Consider the following 13,534-nt stretch of genomic DNA (forward strand, 5'->3'; position numbering starts at 1 on the left):
GCCCTATTTCCTTTAAGATAGGCTAAAAGGTACTACTTAAATTGTATAAGGGATACCGCCTACTAGGGAACCCTAATCGCAAGCTCTCTATATAGCGTACTAGACTATTTAAGGTACTACGCCTAGTTAGCAACCTCGCGTACGAGCTCGATCTCCCCCTAGTAATACGTATCTACCCTATAATCTTAGTTTCGTAGCTAGAACTATACCCTAAGGGCTGTAACCTATACGACCGAGAGATACTAGAGCCGGGCCTAGTAGATAAAGCACCCTTCGATAACGACTATCTATACCTAAAAGCGCTATATTATAAGATTGAAAAGCTCCTCGGATATAGAGTCTCTAGAGGCAAGACGTAGTATCTAGTTAAGTAGCGTAGCTACGGTTACGTATATAACGTTTAGTACGATATCGATAACCTCCGCGACTCGGCGGAACTCGTCTAGGAATACGATCGCCTCTACCTATAGCAAGTACGATAGCAAGCGTTACGTTAGCAACCGGTACGTTAGCAAGCGCTATAATAGTAGGCACCGATAGCGCCGTCCCTAAGCGCGCCGCAGTTAATAGTAGGAGAACTGTAGGCTCGGCCTTCTCGGAGGCCTAGCTTACGCAACTCCTAAAGAACGGCTATATAGAAGGTTAACTAAGTAGCACTATACGCAATAATAGGAATCTCTATCGCGGCACATTACGTTATAGCACTATTATCTATAATTAAATCGCACCCTACTTTACTTTATTTTAAAACGTACCCTACTTTACCTTATTTTAATATAAAAATAGTTTACTTTATTGTCCTCCCCTATTGTCGCCCTAGAGCGCGCGCCGACGCGCCCTATTGTTATTATTAGCGTATAACGCGTCCTATTATCGGACGGGCCGCACCGTATATATAAACGGCGCGGCGTAAGCGAGGTAAAGTTTACGTTATAACAAGCGTAGAACGCCCTAGCAACGCCGTAAATTCTTAGTTGCTACGTATACGCAATATACTAAATTCTCTCCGCTTATTTATTAGTATTACTAACATCCTTACTAAGCATACGCCGCCTTAACGACTAGCCCCAACAATACTATCTATTCCTAAAATAGAGCGTACCGAGCGCTACCGTCCGCTAGCGGGCGAGCGCGGCCCTCTTATATAATAGCAATATACCTATAAGGAAGACGAGCTCTTAGAGCTAAGCTAGTAGTAGGTACTATAGCGTCGCAAGGTTAGCGGTCTGCTATTCGCCTTAGCACTACTACAAATCGAGCACTACGAAGACTATACTAGTACGCCTAAATACATCGCTTAGGTAAGCCTTAACAAAATCCCTTACGATAAGGTTCCGGCGGAGTTATACCGCGAGCTCGACCGACCGCTATTAGAAAACATTAGCAACTTCGTTAACGCTATAGTATAGGTACGAATCTATCGTACGCTACTACTACGCCTACTATTACGCGGAAGAACTTTACGGGTAAACCCTATTACCTTCGAGGACTTCTTCCTAAAGCACTACGGCTCCGATAGGGCATATATTATACGTATTCGTTTAATCGACCTCTCCGAACTTACCTACCTGCCCCTACCGCTACTCGACCCCGAAGCTAATCTATAGGACCGTAATACCTCGCGCTATATCGCTATCTTATTATAGTAGGGCGCTAGCGTTAACGGCTACGAAAGGGGTAACTACGCTAGCTAGGCTACGTTTTTCGATCTACTATAGTTCTATTAGTTTCTAGACGACAAGCTAGACGTCGTTTAGGACGGCTAGCGATACCGCGTTATTGTCCCCGATCCCTAGTACGCTAAATTGTTCTACGATCTAATAGAGATCCCGGACTAGGTCCGTAACTATAATATCTACTACGCGATCCGGACGCTCGCTAAACTCGACCTTACTCTAACGTCTTATAAGGAGAACAGTATGCCCTTCGTAGTACCCTATACTTAGACCGCGTTTCAACTTATAAGCGCCTTAGTTAGCTACGGCTTCGTAAAGAACGCCCTAGATAAGCTATACGAGATCCTTACCGGTATACTAGGCTAGGACGAGACCGAGCTAAACCTTATATCCGTATACGTATAGATTGTATAGATCGCAGTACGTACGGTAGATAGACTAGAAGACGAAACGCTAGAGTAGGCCGACGAGCGCCTTAATTAGACTACAAACTACTATAACTTACTAGACTAGTTCGAGGAGGAATAGAACGTTACTATAGAAGCGATAGTCTAGTAGTAGATAGCCGCGATATACGTAAAGGTATAAGAAAAGATTATTACACTCGAGCCCGTCGACCTAGTTACGTTCGATAGCACTAAATTACTAGACGCCTACCCTAAGCAACTTGCCGCCTCCGCGCGATTTTAGACGGAATACCGCTACTAGAAGGAGCGTACCCTAACTTTAGTATACGGCCCTACTAAGATCGTAGAGATAATCAAGCCTAATACCTAGTAGATAGATTACCGCAATAATTAAGGACAGGTATAGGGCGACAAGGACCTTCCTTAGCGTCTCGGAGAAGCCGCAAATTAGTACTAATATACCTCGGACGCCGTAGTAGCACGCGACGCTACCGCGCTTAACGCCGATACTAGCGCCGTAGAGTTAGCTACTAAGCGCCCTAAAGGAAAGGCGGCCCTACGCCCTAAGGGATTACCTATACTCTAGAGATATAAGAAGGAGCTTAAGGACCCTAACGACGCGACGTATTAGGATACTGTTATAGTAGAAGAGCAGGAACTAAGAAAAGTAATCGTAGGTAAAGAGTAGGACGTAGAAAAGATAGACGTCGATAGCGAGAACGTAGTAGAGAAAGAAGAGTAGGAACTAGGAAAAGTAATCGTAGGTAAAAAGCAGGACGTAGAGAAGACGGACGTCGATAGCGAGAACGTAACGGAGAAGGAGTAGTACGAAGTCTAGAAAGACAAGGCTATAGGAAAGGATATTACTATAGGTAACGCTAGAACTAAAGACGATAAGGGCCCCGCTCCTCTAGATAATAAAGGCAAGGACGAACTTTAGGATAAGGCTATAGACGCTATCCTTATCCGCGCTAACGCCCTAATAACCGTACGCTAGGTCGTAGACGCCGTTTAGTTAGCCTTCCCGAACCTCTACGCTACTAAGAGCGTAGAAGATACCGAAGAATTCTTTAACGCCGACAGTACCGACGTCGACTTAGATCCGGACTTAATCCGCTTTTCGACTCTAATCTATAAATAAGACGCTAACGGCGTATACGTCTATAAGCTTAGCGCCTCTAGCCGTAAGGCTATACTCTCGCGTAATATAGAGCCCGCCTTTAGTACTATATACGGATGCGATATTACTATATACCTAGTAGAGAGCTCTACTACTAGGGGCTCTTCTCGAGATAAGGTAGCACCTCCGTAGCAATACCCTACTAAGTAATAGAAAGACAAGGCGTAGCCGACTATACTAGGCAAGGTAAAGCAACGCGGATAGGGCGAGTAGAACGGCTCTAACGAGTAGAATAGCTTAGATAGAGACGATAACGATAATAACCTACCCGAGCCTCGTCGTAAGCGCCTCTCTTTAGTATCCCTAGACATTAGTAAGGAGGTACGCGATATAGTTACGGCTTTAGGCGCGCGTTAGCGCGCGGCAAGCTACGCCTTTACGGCGGCCGTAGTAGCAATTATTAACGCCGTACGTAAGGACGACTTAGCCGTAGACCGCCTTATTTAGGTTAACGATACGGTACGCTAGACCTATACCGTCTTAAACCCGGTACGAGAACTTAGCTTTACGAGACGTACGTATAAGGAGGACACTACGTAATAGCGATATAAGAACTTCCTAGTAGAGTATACCGATTCTCTAATAGGCTCCGACCTGCGTAGCGCGCTCGTAGCGATGTTTTATCGTATATAGACTATAAATAAGGGCAATATAGAGGAGGGCACTTCCCTACCTTTCCTCGGATAGAACGCTACGCCGTAGCTATTACGCGAGGCAACGCCCGACGTAGGACCTAGAGACGCTAGCCTATCTTACCGACAAGAGGACGACGAGATTCTAGAAGAGGTACCTATAGACGTCGACGCTTAGGAAGAGGCCCCTACGCGAGTTATAAATATCGAAATCCCGATCCTATTGTTAGCTACGACAGCTACGCTAACGAGCGTATAAATCGCTACCCCGATAAGCGTACGTACGCCGATAGATAAGAAGGTTCGTCGAGGCGCCGCTAATATAGACGAGGATACCTACCTATAGCGCTCCGGAATGCTATACGCCGACGTCGAGCAATAGCTTAAGTCTAGCTACTAGGCCGATACTACGGTACTAATCTATAACGTATTAGGCTTTATTACGATCGATTATATACCGCCTATAGGTACGCGACTCTTAGACGTTAAACTCGGCAATATATTTCAAATAATCGACGACGCTATAATTACCTTAAAGGAGCTCGGCACCTAGTATACCTACTTAGTAGAGGCGTACGGCTTCCCGCGTACTAAACGTAAGCTAATCGGCCCTCTATACCTATACTATACGGCAAGCACTAACGGTAAGCACAAGATCGCCTTAATCTATAGCCGATATATCCTTATAGGTAGTATAGTCTTCTAGCGTAAGGCAGCGCACTAAGTCTAGCTTACCTCTATCGACAATGCCCTAGATTAGGCGATAATCTCGTAGGTCCTAATAGACATCCCCGGCGAGACGGAGCCGCTAATAGCTACGCGCGACTAGTAGAAGCGATAGAAGAAATACCGCGAGGACCTAGTATACCTACTCTACGGCAAGTAGCTAAAGACTATTACGGCCGGTTAGCTAACCTTTAAGGAAGACTAGGTAGAGTAGCCGACGGAGATTAATATCGTCGCGGTGCCGGACTACGTCCTAGAGAATATAAAAGCAGCCCTTAATCGTAAGGCAGCCGCCGGCATTATAGACGTAGCCCTCGACTACTTCCTTCGTACTACGTACCTCTAACTATAAATAGGCCGTATACTACGAAAGGATCGAGACTAGACGCTAAGATCGGCCTATAAGAAGGATACGACGCTACGCCTAAACGATATCCTATACGACTACGATAAGGAAGACAACTACCTAATCTCCCTCTATCGAGGACTAGGACTAAAAGGCATCGCTAGTATTAGCTAGTAACCGGGCCTACACACCTAGGCTAAGTTTTGAGCCTATATAAGAGGCCTCCTTCTATATTGTAGATAGAGCACTAACCTCGTATAGCACATTGTTTATATTACACTTCTATAATGCCTATATTGCAGGGCTCTAGTTATTAGCCTAAGCAACCGTCTTGTTATCCTATTATGCTAAACATAGCTGCCTATATTGCTATAAGTTATATTACCCTCGGTAGCCTATACTATTACTGCTAGTAGTAGTAGTGTTAGTTTCCGTCCTTTATTAGAGCCGAAGGTAGGGCTATCTCTTTATATCTAACAGGTTTAGGTGTGTTAAAGGTAGTCTCTAGGCACGAATAGCTATAACCGAAGCGAGGGCACGATAAGAGCCTACGATATAGACGATATAGAAGTATCTCGAGGGGCTATTACGACAAGTAGAGAAACCTCTTAACGAGGGCATCGCTTTAACCCGAAAAGCTGCAAACTCTTAGGACTATTATAGCTTAGGGCCTAGTCTATAGCTATAGCTAGCTTCTAAGGACTCGGCTTCGGGTCGAAGACCTATTTAGCACCGCTTGCTCGAGATAAGCTACTACCCGCCTAAGGAGGAGATAGATTAATTACCTATCGGCCTTGCTTAGTTTGCTAAGACTATTAATTGATAGTAAATACGGATTGCAGGCCGGATAGCCGGGGAGTCCCCTATTAATCGGATAGGGCTTTCCTAGATCCGTAGCCTCGCTTAGACAGTGCTTAGTCTTCTACTAGGAAAAGAAGGCTACCGCCCCCCCCCCGCCTAGCTAAAGGAGATACGAGCTAGTTTCTAGGATCTAGGTATAAACAGAGATTGCAGTCTCTCTCTCCGAGCGGCTTTTGTCCGAAATTTACTAAACTAAGCTCCTAGAGGTAGTTAAGCGACCCCTAGGAGGCCAAATCCTAATGCTACCCCGGGAGTAATACTAGGAGAAACAGCCTAATATACTACTCTCTCGTATAGCAACATTACAACAAACTAAACAAACTAAAGACACTAAAAAAAAAACACATTTATATAGCATTCTATTTCAACTTTATATAGCATTCTATTTTAACTATTTTATAATAATCGGATAAGCTCTAGCTCTAGCAAAAACGAGCATTAAGAATTAGCGGAATCTTTTAAATCCGAAAACGCCCCTAATCCTATTAACGAAGAAATCAGGCGGCGACTAGTTAATATAAGCGAACCTCCTACGCCCTCTACGCTAGAGGCGCTCTATACTGTCCTTATAAAGATAATAGAGAAGCAAACTAAGCTTCTCCGTTAGAGCAAGCGTCGCCCGCTAGAACTAGGGAGTAGTACAAATCCCTTATTCGAAGGGTGGAACGCTATAGCATATATTAAGCGCTTTAAGGAAGGCTTAGTTAATTACGAGCTCGATAGAGAATCCGACTAGTACAAGATTCGGTCCTTTACGAGGACTACCTCCTCTAAGCTTTACCGAACCCTTAAAACCCTAGTTAGCTACCTAGAAAAGGACGACAAGTCTAATGCCAACTAGGAGACCTTTAAGATAGCCTTTATAAGGGAGTATCGGGAGCGCGATAGCCGTCGCATTAAAGGCAGTCGTACGTAGCTCGAGTCCCTCTACTTAGTAAGGCGCACTAAGGATAACGACCTAAAGGGGTATGTCCGCGAGTTTATCGAGTTAGCGGATAGCATCGAATAGAGTAACCTCGAAAACTCTTAGAGAACGAGGCTGCTCCTCTAAGGGTTGCCGTAGCCTATAGCTTAGCGTATCTTCCGTCGCTATAAGCTTAGCGAGGCCGATCCTAAGAGCTTTAGGAAGTACAAAGAGGTCCTAGTGTATATTAAGGCCGATATTAATAGCATAGCCGATATAAGGAAGTTTATCTACAGCGAAGACCGGAATAACCTAGCGTAGGTTAGGAAAGAGGCCTTAGTAAGCAAGGGACCTAAGTTCCTTCCTAAATCGCAAAGTAGTCCTAAGACCGTAACTCCTACGGTTACTAAGCACTCTTAGGATGTCGCGGACTTAGCTAAATCCCTAGCCTAGCTAAACCTAAATGCGAAAGTATTATAGCGAGTTAGGGAGGTTATTAATGCTACTATACTAGGCGATGTACTACTAGTCTACTAGGTTTTAGATCCCAACTACCCTAAGGCCCCTTTAGTAGATATCTACGCTATACGGAAGATCTATTCTAACTTAGATAGCAAGTGCTAGATGTGTAGCGGGTTCAAACATATCCAATCGTCCTACCCTATCTAGAAAGAGCTTCTTAAAAGGAAGCTTATTATGCAAGTAAATAGCCGATTCTACTATATAGACACCGGCGATAAGATTGATTTCGAATAGGATCGGAGAGCCCCGAAGCTGCCTTAGCTAAAGACCCTTCTAGAAAAGAAGTATAGCGGCAAGATCGAGTTTAAGGATACTAGGAATAGTACCCTCGCCGCTATTGCTAAACGAGAAACTTAGAAGGTTAGGGCAAAACAGGTTAAGGAGCGAAGTAGTAACGGTACTACCGAGCCCGTTAAAGTTAACTTTGTTTCTTAGGACCCGGACGTAGTTACTAATGTTTACGCGGTTACTAAGAATAGTGTAGACGTCTACGCTGCTATACGGTCTTAGACCTAGTCCTAAACTAAGGGCAAGAGCCCTTAGAACCCTACTCGCCCTAGTGCGGCAGCCCCTACTAGGGTACTAAAGAACAAGGCGGCCGATAAGGCTAAGCAACAGCGAGAGTTAACCGCTAAAACTAAGACTCTCTAGACAGCTATAGACCGTGCTACCCGATCTAGTACCGCACCTAGTACCGTACCTAGTACCCTACCTATAGAAAGCCTAGTCGTCCTAGAGACTCTAGAGGTCGACATAGAGGATATTGCTACCGACATTAGTAGTACCCTAGGTCTAGCTAACCTACCGGCCTATAAGCGAAAGTCATCCGATCTAAAGAGCTTTCGCTTTAATAGGTATATAAAAAAGTATAGTACTAGCCTAGCTAACTCCTTAGATACAAAGGCAAACGCTCTCTTCTAGGCTTTATAGTTCCTAGACCTTAAGTCTAATGTGTCTATAGGAGAGCTGCTAGCCTACGGCTTACCTACTAACCTGTTCTAGAGCCGAATCCCTAACGATACTACCTTTATAAAAGACCTCGCTACCCTCCGAAGAAAATAGGGACGAGAAGACTACATTAATGTCTCCTCCCTATAGTTCCTTCCTAAATTTTCTTTAGGTGCCTAAGAGTTAGTAGAAGGCGAATCGGTAACCTACGAGAACTAAGAGACTATCGATAATACTAACGAAGAGGGAGTTAAGGAGATAGGCCGAGGGGATAGTAATAATCCCGACCCTACTCTAGTTTTAGTTTCTATTAAGGCTGTCCGATTTACTAGCTAACAAATCGGTCGAGTAGGACCTCCTCGACCTAAAGAACTTTACTCTATCCCTAATAATATAGACCTTTCCGCAGTTACCCGTTCCTTCGCCGTCGTTCCCGCTATCTATATTTAGGTTACTATCGGGAGCTATAGTTAATAGATGCTAGCAATGCTTAATAATAGTTCGGAGTTACTTATTATAAGTAAGCGTTAGGCTAAACAACTTAGGCTACTAATAAACAGAGACATTTCCCTCGGTATATAGGGAGTAAATAGGGAGGTTGCGCTAGTAGGTGCTTACTACAATATTATAGTAGACGCCTTCGGTATATGCTTTTCCTTTACCTTCTAGATTGCCGCCGATCTAAACACGCCAATTATTCTAGGTCGACTATAGTCTCGTATAACCCGAGGTGTCTAGCGTAACTGCGACGATAGCTCCTAGGAGGGAACTATTGCTAACTAGAAGGGTAACCGAGTCGTATTTACTAGTTATATTAGCAACACTAGCTGCAAGTCCTACGAGGATATCCTTGCTACTTCTAAACGGTCTTCGGGAAACGCTACGGCGCGGTTGTAAGACCGGCAATCTGCGCTATAAGTTAGTGTAGCTTTAATAGGTTATATCTAGAAGTGCGCCGCTCCGTACGTTAAGGCAAGTTTCTAGGTTCTATACTAAGAAGACGAATGCTCGAAGCGACCGCGAGTATAATATAACGACTACCTAGCGCGCAAGTTAAGGTAATAATGCTATCGTAAGTATTATTACCGGAGGCGGGTCTACCCGAACTAACTAATTAGGACGCGAGTCTAATGCTACCCCGGGGGTGTTATTACGAATCTAACGTTTTCGCCGGCGTTATAAATTAGGACTACTAGCTATATACCTATCGACTTAAGGAGACTTCTAAAGAAGTTTACGCGCTGTTTTATTGCGCTAATCTCTAGGCCTAGCGACAAAGAGAGAGAGCTCGGGTTCGATAATCGATTAGTATATACACCCTATACAAAAGGGTAGCCGACAAGATTAAGCCTATAAAAGGCAGCGTATACATTACCGATAGGTCTAATCCTAGCGGGAATCCTAACTAGCGATAAAAGTATCTTAGTTAGGAAGCAACATTGCTACCTAGGGATAGTCCGTACGATTAAAGATATATTACTAAGAAGTTCTCTACTATTCCTAGGGGTTTAAGGCTAATACCGGAGAGGCTTGCGAAAATCAAACCTAGTATAGAGCTTTCGGATCTTGAACTTGACCTACTATATAAGCTTCTATATAATCGCGAAGCGGTGTTAGTATATAATTTTACTTACCTAGGCAGAATCAACCCGGAGGTTGCCCCTCCGTAGAAGATCCGAATAATCGAATATAAGCCTTAGGCCTATCTAGGTTTTAAGCTAAACCTAAGCCTACGAGGTATAGTTAAGGATATAATACGGCAGCGCGTAAAGGCCGGTATACTAGAGCCTTCCTATGCCTCGTATCGCAATCTATACTTCCTAGTTTAAAAGAAGATAGCTCCTAGGGAACTAAAGAAGTACCGTCTAATTAACGCTATATAAAAGTTTAACGCAGTTACGATTAGAGATGCTAACCTGCCTCCGGAGACTAATAGGTTCTCGGAAGCCTTTACTAACTATATTATAGCCTTACTAGTTAACGTTTTCTCGGGCTACGACTAGATTCCTCTTTACCCTAATAGCCGCGACCTTACTAGTTTCGAGATACCTCTTAGGCTATATAGACAAACTACCCTTCCCTAAGGGGTAACCAACTCCGTAGCCTAGTTCGTTCGCATTATAAACTAAGTCCTCGCGGCCTATATCTCCTATATAGCGATGCCTTTCCTAGACGACATCGGCATTAAGGGCCCTAAAACTAGGTACGATAATAAAGAAGTAGAGCCTAGTATCCGTAGGTTCTTTCTCGAGTATATCTAGAACCTCGATAGCGTCCTCTACGACCTAGAGCGAGCTAATCTAACGGTATATAGGGAAAAGCTTTAGCTCCTATACAAACGAATAAACATTGTCGGGTTTGTAACCGATAAAAACGGCCGCTATCCTAATAATGTACGGGTCCTAAAGATAGTGTCCTAGCCGGATCCTACCTATTAGAAGGATGTCCGAACCTAGCTTAGAGTAGTCTCCTACTTCCGTATCTAGGTCGAGAACTTTGCATTAGTATACAAGCCCTTATACGCCTTACTTAAGAAGGATGCTAAGTTCGAATAGACCCCCGTTTACTAAGCGGCTAAGGACAAGGTAACTAAGGCACTCGTTAGCGTACCTGTACTTACGTCTATTAACTACTTAGAGGGTACGGGTTTAATAATTATTGCTATCGACTCGAGCGGGGAAGGCTATAGCGAGATACTAATATAGTATAACCGTAAAGAACTATCTTTGCGACACCCTATCCGGTACGACTTAGGGCTATAAAAACCGATCGAGGCCTAGTACGATATAGGCAAGCGAGAGTGCCTTAGAGTCTATAAGGCTCTAAAGAAGTTCCGACTATAGCTCTTTAGTATATTCTTTCGCTTAGAAATCGATGCTTAGACGCTAGTCTATTAGCTTAACCGTATAGCCTCCGACCTACTAAACTCTACGATAGCTCGGTAGGTTGCCTAGATCTATTTGTTTAATTTCGACGTCTTCTATATTCCTAGTAAGAAGCACACTAGACCGGATAGCCTTTCTAGAAGGCCCGCTATAGAAGAGGACATCGCCGAGATAATAGAAGAAGAGGATGTCGATACGGTAATTAACCGCACTTTCTTCGCTGCCTTCTATATTAATGCTATGCTAGCGATTACTAGGCCTGCTGCCGACGACTAACCTAGCGACTAACTAGGTAACTAGCCCGACGGGAGCCCTACTACTAACGATAACGACTAGGCTAAAGCTAAGGCGGATAAACTAGAGAGGGATAATATCCTTAATAGGGTCTACTCCGACGACTCCTATTATATCGCCTACTTCCTAACCTATATAAAGAAAGCGCCTAGCCTATTAAAGAGTTAATACCGTCGGGTTATTCGCTATTCTCGACGATTCCTAGTTAAAGATCGAATCCTTTAGCGATAAGCGATAGTTAATGCACCTCTCTAGCGTGTTATTAACGACCTAGTAGCCCGATAAGAGATCCTTCGTTCCGTTTACGATAAGCTCGGCTACCGGGCGGCGGAGGGCACCTTCGATGTCCTTCGTTAGCGCTACTAGTAGGACGGCGTATAGGCTAATGTCTCCCGCTACTATAAGAGCTGTCCTAAGTGCAATTTTAGGAATAGCTACCGACGTCTAGGAGAACTGCGTATTCCTACTGCCTAATTAGTCGGAGAGCGATAGTATAGCGATAGGGTCTATCTTAGTCGCAATAATAGCTTGTATATTATTCGGGAGGGTCTTTCTCGATAGCTAGAGGCCTATTATTTCTACAAGGGCTGCGGCGCTATTAATGCTCGTAATATAGCTACCTTCCTGTTTAGAGATCTGTTTTGCCGCTAGGGAACACCTTACGAGATTATCTTAGACAACGCTACGAATAACATAGCTAAAGAAGTTTAAGTACTACTTGTTTCGTATAGGGCGAAAAACGTTCGTATCTCCCCGTACTATCCCTAGTCGAATGCTATTATTAAACGTAGCTATCGGTCTTTAATTAATGCCCTATCTAAGATAACTAATAGAGGGGACAGGTCGGTTCCTATCTCTACCCGGGTCCTAGCCCTTCTCTAGGCGGATCGAACTACTATTGTCGATACTACTAGACTTACGCCGGCAGAGCTTATAATTAGGAGGGACGCCGTTCTTCCTATTAAGTTGTCCTATCGTACGTATAGCGTTTACGATTAGGGGTCTATTCGTACTAGGGTAGATCTTCTTACCCTACGGGCTAAGGCTCTTAAGGATATAACTACGACTTCTTAGGAGGGTCTTACTCGACAACGGCGCCTTCGTAAAGAGGCTAAGTAGTATTTCGATAACTATAATGCTATTAATTGGGAGCCTCTAAAGGTTAGCGATATAGTCCTCCTATACCGGTCGGAGCTAGAATATAGTTACTCCTATAAGCTAGCCTTTAAATAGAAAGGGCCTTATAGAGTGTAGGAGGTCCTTTACGATAGTTCTACGTATCGGCTTAAGGAACTTAATAGTGCTACCTTAAAGCACTCGCATCCCCGGGCTAACCTAAAGAAGGTCGTCGAGTTAAGAGAACCTGCCCGCCCTCCCCCGACCGAGGAGGAAGTTAATACCTCTATAGACCCTCTACCGACCTTAGATGCCTATCGAGAGGAGGATCCTACCGCGATTATAGATCCTGTTCTACCTAACAACTATACGCATCCCTAGATACGTCTTAGTAAGCTATTAGGAATAACTTATAAACAAAGGGAGGGTTATATACGTATAAATTACGCGTAGAGCATTTCCGATATTAATTCCGATAGTGAACTAGACTTCTAGCTATCTAACTCTAACTCCGAGGAGGAGCTCCTCGACTAGTCTAGCGACGAAGACCGCCTAGAATCATAGCTAGATCCCGAGACTAAATAATTGCTTGCTCTTCCTTACCTCTACCTGCCTCTACTACGTTGCTTCCTTACTCTTGTCGATCGTTCTCCGCGCTATTAATACAGTGCCGCCCTATAACTTTAGTCCTTACCTATTGTCTGTTCCTACTAATATTTATACTCTCGTTTATTGCTTTTAGTTTATCCTATTATTGTCTTTTGCTTTTGCCTTTACCTTCGATTAATATTGCTATAACTTTATTCCTTCGCTCTTATTTCCTTAGATAGAACTATACGAGGCGTGTTTTTCCTAATAATACCCCGGGGGTAGCATTAGGAAGATAGCCGAACCTAACCCCTCTACCCTTCTAGGACTACTTCCCTCTAGATTCCTAGACTCTAGCAACCTTCCTTAAGTAATAACGATAATAAGATACTCTACTAGAGGATGTTCCTACCCTAATTAGCACTAGCTACGTAGGACACTAAGAAAGG

This window comes from Pseudocercospora fijiensis, assembly GCF_000340215.1.
Source record: "Pseudocercospora fijiensis CIRAD86 unplaced genomic scaffold MYCFIscaffold_7, whole genome shotgun sequence".
Taxonomy (NCBI): Eukaryota; Fungi; Ascomycota; class Dothideomycetes; order Mycosphaerellales; family Mycosphaerellaceae; genus Pseudocercospora; species Pseudocercospora fijiensis.